General features: G+C 49.8%; 1 pseudogene across 1 annotated transcript in view; it reads left to right on the top strand.

The window, feature by feature from the left end:
• Window positions 1–7,665, top strand: part of LOC103267662 — a 16,423-nt pseudogene extending 8,758 nt beyond the window's left edge. The window contains exons 3-5 of the transcript XR_002482379.1: window positions 2,961–3,013; window positions 3,284–3,304; window positions 7,445–7,665. The product of XR_002482379.1 is annotated as an uncharacterized LOC103267662 (transcript). The remainder of the gene's footprint in view (window positions 1–2,960; window positions 3,014–3,283; window positions 3,305–7,444) is intronic.
• Window positions 7,666–7,778: the final 113 nt, after the last annotated feature.

Raw genomic sequence — 7,778 nt, 5'->3', positions numbered from 1 at the left:
AAAAAAAAAAAAAAAAGAAAAGAAAAAGAAATAGCTGGGTGTAGTCGCTCACACCTGTAATCCCAGCTAATCCCAGCACTTTGGGAGGCTGAGATGAGAGGCTTGCCTGAGCCCACAGATTCCAGACTAGCCTGGGCAACATGGTGACACCTCATCTCCACAATAAATCAAAAAATTAGCTGGGCACAGTGGTGCATGCCTTTGGTTTCAGCTACTTGAAAGGCTGAGCCGGAAGGATTGCCTGAGCCCAGCAAGTTGAGACTGCGGTGGCCGTGAGTGTGCCACTATACTCCAGCCTGGGCAACAGAGTGAGACTTCTACTCAAAAACAAAAACGAAAGAAAGAAAGATGCAAAGAATTGCACAGAAGTTAGGTTAGAAAATATAGTTTAGAAAGTAAATTGGAGCGAGAGAGAGAAAGAGGGGATTCACCTCCCCAAAGGAAGGGGGCCAAAGCTTAAGAAAATATGTCCTGGACATAGCTCCAAGAGCCTGTGGCCACACCATAGCTTAGCAAGGCAGTGGCTAATGGCTGCTCATGTTTGAGTCCTTTTAATCCTTCCCTTTGATGGGGGAAGGTCATTAAAGTGATTGAGTGGTGGTCTGCTCCATGTCATCACAAAGGGGTTAGGTAAGCAAAGGTACTGACATCAGGTGATGGACCCCAGGCTGACGGTGGGTTAGTCATGATTGCTGCCTTGGTGTGGGGGGGGGAGGACTGTCTGTGTCACGTCAGGAGCAGCTGATTATGTTAACTTGGGTGTTTGAGCCCGGAGGGGTTTTTTCCTGCTAGAGACCTGCCAGACTTTTGCAATCCACAAACTCCTTAGCAAAAAGGTGTTCTATTATCATTTCTATGACTCTGTCTTTTATCAGATGGAGATTTGCCGAGGGGGTGGGGCAGGCTGCCACTTGGCCTGCAGTAAAACGTAATTTTAAAATGTCTGAACCCCTTCTAAAACCTGCCTACTTGAAATTTATCTGTGTCTAACCTGTGCTAGACTCAAAGCGTGTCAGGGGTAAAGTCTAAGCAAAAATGGTGATGCTAGCCGGGCTTGGTGGCTCAGCCTGTAATCCCGCGCCTTTGGGAGGCTAAGGTGAGTGGATGGCCTGAGCCCGCAGGTTCGAGACCCACCTGGGCAGTGAGACCTCATCTCTACAATAAATCAAAAAATCAGCCGGGCGTGGTAGTGCATGCCTGTAATTCCAGCTACTCGGAAGGCTGAGGCAGAAGGATCGCCGGAGCCCAGCAGGTCGAGGCTGCGGTGACGGGGAGCGGCCACTGCACTCCAGTCTGGGCAACAGAGTGAGACTCCAACTCAAAAAAAAAAAAAAAAATGGTGATGCTGAGGCAAAATGTGAAGTTTATTTTGTTTATTCTAAGTTTCTTGAGATCCCTCCTTTCATATATATAAATTTCATATATATATGTATATACATATATGTATATATGCATATATGAAAATTTTATATTTACATATATATGTTAAATTTATATATGAGATTACTCAAATTATATAGAGGACTGACTTTGCTGGAAGCCCATCAGCAGCACCACTGACTAATATGAGATACAACTATTAACTATTTAACTGGACTGGTCTAGTTAAATAGGACTAAGAGACTAATTCAATGTCTTACAAGACGTTCACCAGCTCAATTTTGGGACTATGATACTTATTTTAAAAATTTCATATCACTGGTTGCAATGGCTCATGCCTATAATCCCAGCACTTTAGGAGACTGAGGTGAGAGGATTGCCTGAGCCCACGGGTTCGAGACCAACCCGGGCAACTTGGCGATAACTCATCCCTACAATAAATTAAAAAAACTAGCCGGACGTGGTGGCACACACCTGTAGTTCCAGCTATTTGGAAGGCTGAAGTGGAAGGATCACCTGAACCCAGTAGATCGAGGCTGCGGTGGCTGTGAGCATGCCACTGTACTCCAGCCTGGGCAATAGAGTGAGACTCCCATTCAAAAAAAAAATTCATATCAAGGAATTTTGGGGTTAAGAGGACAATACCCCAAAATGAAATCCTTAAAAGTAGTCTCAGCAGCAAAAGATTTCTCTGAAATTCTCCTGCCCTCCTGTCACTCAGTCCCATCCTCCGCCAAGGCTAGGTTTTTTAAAAAACAGAACCCCTTCGCCCAAAAGCCCGTCATAAAACCTAAAATTATTTCTTTTAAAAACTGGTCCTAGCCGGGCTTGGCGGCTCAGCCTGTCATCCCGCGCTTTGGGAGGCTGAGGTGAGTGGATTGCCTGAGCCCGTGGGTTCAGGACCCGCCTGGACAACTTGGCGAGACCTCATCTCTACAATAAATCAAAAATTAGCCAGGCATGGTAGTATGCACCTGTAGTTCCGACTACTTGGAAGGCTGAGGTGGAAGGATCGCTGGAGCTCAGCGGGTCGAGGCTGTGGTGGCCAGGAGTGGCCACTGCACTCCAGTCTGGGCAACAGAATGAGACTCCAACTCAAAAAAAAAAAAAAAAAAAAACTAATCTTAAGAAAAATTATCTGACCTACCTTATTTGACTATAGGTCATAAGACCCCCATTCCAGAGAGAAACCTACCCTGAACCCTAAAGGAAGAAACACATGACTCAGAGTCGCCAAGAAGAATCTAGACATACAGAGCTTGCTGGGTTTCCCTCCTCTGTCTATTAACATTAGATCACATCCTTTTAGTCCAATCATATTTCTACATGACTGGCAATACTTTATTAAACTTAAACATAAAAATAGACAACCCCCCCATATCTTCATTCTAAAGGTCCCATTTATACATATTAAATAAATGTATATGCCTTTTCTCCTACTCATCAACCTGCCCCATGTCAGTAATTTCTGCAAACCGTTAGCGGGCCAAGGGTCTTGGCCCCCATGCCACTCAGGCCACACTGGGTCCAGCTCAGTAGGTGGCACCCTGGGCCTCTTTCCCTTTCTGTTCACCCACTAGCTCCTTGCCCTTTGGGCCTTCACTAACTGCCAGTCTGGAACCATCTCAGGCAGGTGCCGCTCAGCCCCTGCCCCCACCAGGACAACCAGGCTCAGGACCCCCTGAAGTGAGACTGGCATCCCTTCCTCCAGTCCTCATGTCTCTCTCTGTGACCCTCCCAGTGGGAGCTGCCTCATCATGTAGTTGAAAGGACAGACTGAGAGTGGGAAGCCATTTTTCATCTTGTTCTTAAAACCTGATGCAATGATGAGAAAGTAGAAGCTATGCTTTTGGAGAAAGGCACACTTTAAGTCAAATTAACTTTGCCGACTTTGTCTTTTCAGGAACAGACTTCCTGGTGCCAGGTATTTGAGGTATCTCATAGTGTCAATCAAGCTTGCCTAGAGTAAAGGGAATTTACAAAGCCTAAGACATCATGCACAGGGCAAGGATTATAAAAGTCATGAAACTTCTAATTACAAAAGTTATAACCACTGAGAGCAGAGGGAGAGTAGGTGGGAATTTGGTCTTCCAGTAAATTGGGCCCCATCTACAGGGAAGCCAAGGATCCCCCAAAGCTACCCACTAGGAGATAAGGGCATGTGCACCCTTCATTAGCTCTAAGGAATGTCGTTCAGGAAGGTGCAGGAGCATTAGAATCCTTGTCACACCCTTCTCTAGGGGCTATGATAATGTGGGCAGACATTAACGGGTCTTGGTGTCACAGGTGCCCCAAGACATCCACAGGTGGTCCATAAGGAAGTCCCGGCAGTCACGTGCAACATCTCCAAGGAAAAGGAGTTCAGCCAGGGCTTTGGGAGTTATGCTGCCACACTCACCTAGAGCGTAGGCCCACTCCCTGTCTGTTGGGGGTGAAGTTTTCTTAAATAAATCTTTTCTTCTCTCACCTCTGTGTGTTGCAATTCTTTGCATGAACTCGGATCTCTGGGTTGCCAGCGCGTACCTCTGGCTTGCCGGCTCTGGCGGTACTGCCCCTCTCTGCTGTGCCTCTCCCTCTCCGTCCATCCACCCTCACCCTGTCCATATCCTAACAATAGGTGCCACACGTCTCTCCTGCTGTGGGATGCAGACACCTCCAGTGTCGGCCTCCCTCCAGCTCCTCATGGGCGCTAATGCCTCGCACACTCCTCCCCTTCCTGACCCATGAATCAGCCAGGTCTAGTTGCATGCTTCTAACTTCTGTCCTTCCTGCTGTAGTCTCAGAGAGGAGAAACAGAGCTCGATGTTTGACTGTTTCCATCCCCCCATCCCAGCATGCTCTGTGAATTGCTTCCTTTCTCCCCCAATTCTGTTTCCCCACTCTAACCTGTCTCCTTGTAGCTCAGAATCTTCTCTGACCTTTCAAGCCTCTTGCTGACACCCTGCACAGATGAGGGGGCTTATCTGCCTGTTTCACACCCAAGGGAGAGAGATCCAGGGGAGAGTCAGAGCCAGGATCAGAGCTGAGACCCATACGGAGATGCTGCTACTAAATAAGAGGGAGACAAGCCATGGCTAGGCGCAGTGGCTCACGCCTATAATCCCAGCACTTTGGGAGGCTGAGGTGAGAGGATTGCCTGAGCCCGCGGATTCGAGACCAGCCTGGGCAAGTTAGCGATACCTCATCTCTACAATAAACCAAAAAAGAAAATTAGTCAGGCATGATGGTGGGTGCCTGTAATTCCAGCTACTCGGAAGGCTGAGGCAGAAGGATCGCCTGATCCCAGCAGGCTGAGGCTGTGGCACTGCACCCCAGCCTGGGTGACAGAGTGAGACTTCAACTCAAAAAAAAAAAAAAAAGAGGAAGACTCCTAGTGAATGCCTCACCAGGGCCATCTGTCATCTCCAGGGTTTATAACGGTGCCGGTTTGAAAGTTGACAAGGTGCTTCAGCATGAAGCTATCAGTGATTTTCATCACCACCACGTGCGTAAGGGAATATTCCTCTTTTTCAGATGAGGAAACAGGCCCAGAAGTTTCAGTCGCTTGTTCTAGTACTATAGCTACTAACTATACTGGAGAACAGGGTTAAATTCAGGGCTTTCTCACTCCAAATCTCTCATTCTTTTTACTGCACTGGCATAAACTTTGACCTGTAAGGGAACAGCGAACTGTTCCAGAGGGAGAGGGTGGCCCACCTCTCCAAGAGACTTGAAGACTTAGGACCTCCTACACAGGTCTTGGAATTAGAGAGAACTTTACTTCATATTGACTACAATATCTCCTTCTCAAACAGGCCTCTTTCCCTGTCATCCCATTTAAAATCATCACCACCACAATACCCCGTGTATTCTGCTCCTGGTTTTTTTCTTCATGAGGTTATTACATCCAATGTGCTAAGTATTTTACATATGTCTGTCTACCACACACCCTGGCCTCTAGAATGTCAAACATCATGCAAGAATTTCTGTCTGTTTTGTTTGTTATTGTATCCCTCGTTTTACGGTGTTTGGCATATAATAGGTGCTCAATAAAAATGTACTTACTGAAATAAATCTTTAAAATGAGAAAGGAACACAAGCTTTTTGTATCTCAGTCCAAAACACAGATCCTCTATGGAGCCTTTCAAGTGAGTCTGGGGTTCTGAAATATTTGTCTCCCCACCCCCACCCCCACCCCGGGACTTGGACTGTACTGAGAAAAGTCACCCTAGGTACGCAGGGCCCTGCATTCACCCTAAAGTGAGGACAGCAGATGGGTCTCAAGGCCTCTTTATTGTGGGAGATGCTAATGGGGCCTCGTTAAAAGCTTCTCATTACCCAGCTAATCACAAGGCTGTGTGGGCAAAGAACATGGGCCAAGACCCAGGGTTGGGAGCATTTGGCAGGATGAGGAGAGAAGCGGAGGCTGTTTACATGCAAACGACATGACTGCCTTGTTCCTTTGAGACGCTGGGTTCCTAATTGGACCCATCCATCTCCCTCCTTCTCCTCTCTTGCCCCCACCGATCTGGAGATGGAGGCCCAAGCTAGGAGGCTGGAGGTAGCTGGGTATGCCGGAGGAGGAGGTGTGAGACCAAGAGCCTCCTGGGCCCATCCCTGCATCAATCCCTCTCCCCCAACCCACCTGTCCCTGCCCCCAAGCCTGGCACCAGGGAGGCAGGGCTTCAGCAAAGGTCCACCATCAATAATGTCCTTTGATGATGCAGCAGCTCTGAAACGATGGCAGGAGCCAAGGATGGGGGAAGCAAGGGGGTGGCAGGGAGAGCTGATCACCCTTGATCTCTGGGATTAGCCAAGACTTGAAAGAGCTGATGCTAAGACCCACTGGAGAGGTGATGCAGGAGGAGGGCGTTGGAGGGCCAGAGCCGGCCAGGCGTCATCTTGCCTACAAATCACATGGAAATGACCAGAGAGTGGATGTTGCTGTAACAGAGCTCCTAGGGTTTTTTTTTCTTTGAACACCTATTCTATATTGAACGGTATCTCAGTTGCCTTCCCTGGCCTAGAGAAGTAGATGCTTGGAGTCCAGGGTCCCCGGGAGCTCCTCCCCTGCAGCTCTCCTCTTTGTTATCTGCCAGGGCAGGTTGGGGTGAGGCCAGGGAAAGGTGTGTGCAGCTGTGCTGAGATGAGACAGGTTAGCCGGTAGTTCACTGGGGCTGGAGGTGGAGGCAGACCCAGCACGTGCTTATGCACACAAGACGGCCTGAAATGCCCATCACACATACAACCTGTGGACTCCCTCGACATCCTGGAGGGGACTGGGGGTGGGGAGGTGAGGGCCAGGGCCATGTGTGACACTGGGTGGAGGTACCAGTGAAGAGTGGAAGGATGGCAGCTTCCACGTCCTGCCATATCCTGCAGCCAGGAGACAGATGGAGAAAACACACAGAGCAAGGAACAAGATTCCCTCAGAGCCTGGGGGAAGGATGGATTGAGCTGGGAGGACCAAGCCTGGGGAGGGATGGACTAAGCCTGGGGGAGGAATGGACTGAGCCTGGGAGAGTACAGAGCCTGGAGGAGAGATGGCCTGAGCCTGGGGGAGGGATGGACTGAGCTGGGAGGATCAAGTCTGGGGGAGGGATGGATGGAGCTGAAAGGATGAAGCCTGGAAGAGGGATGGACAGAGCTGGGAGGACTGAGCCTGGGGAAGAGATGGCTCAGGGCTCCAGGGGGATCAGGGGAAACAGAATGGCTTGTGCCCCTCAGAGGCTAAAACAACCTAGACTTTGAGAGCGCTGCCATGTTCCAGAAGGAAGAGGGCTGGGAGAAGCGGGCAGAGGAAGCAAGGGGAGGACTGGAAGCCAAACTCCAGTTTCTTACACGGTGATGGAGCCAATTCCAGCCTTGTAACACAGATGGGGAAACTCAACCCTTAGAGGCTTTAGGAGATGAAAACAGACACTCCTGGACTCCAGAAAAGAGCAGCCGAGACAGAAAAGAGAGGAGAAGGGAGAGATGGAAGCATAGAGAGGAAGGAGGGGTGCCCCATCCTTGCTTGAGCTGGCACCATCCACATGACAAACACAGGAGGGGGCCAGGGGCTCTAGCCCCTCCACCTCCCCAGCCCCGGGGGAGCTGACAGTGCCTTCAGCCCTGGAAAAGGAAATGCAGGGTAGGGAGCAGCAGCTGCATGTTCTCCTGAAATTGCTTCTGAAAATGACCAGACACTTCACTGGGAAAGTGACGACAATTTGGGCCCTGGGAGCAGGAGATGAGGCGGAGAGCGGGGGCGATCAGGGGCGGGTCACCAGCCCCTGGCGGCCAGATAGGCTCTTCTCGGCCTGATTCTGAGAAGTCAAGGATGGGGGAGCTGTTGGGGTGGGGGAAGGCTGGCCAGACACTGCCCGCCCAGGCAGGCCCTTGTCCCTCACTCGCTGGGCACAGCTGACTTGCTGGGT

Source organism: Carlito syrichta, unplaced genomic scaffold (assembly GCF_000164805.1).
Source record: "Carlito syrichta isolate Samal-C Ts95f unplaced genomic scaffold, Tarsius_syrichta-2.0.1 Scaffold308194, whole genome shotgun sequence".
Lineage (NCBI taxonomy): Eukaryota > Metazoa > Chordata > Mammalia > Primates > Tarsiidae > Carlito > Carlito syrichta.
The sequence above is the reverse complement of the archived record's forward strand: the minus strand, read 5'-3'. Positions and strand labels throughout refer to the sequence as shown.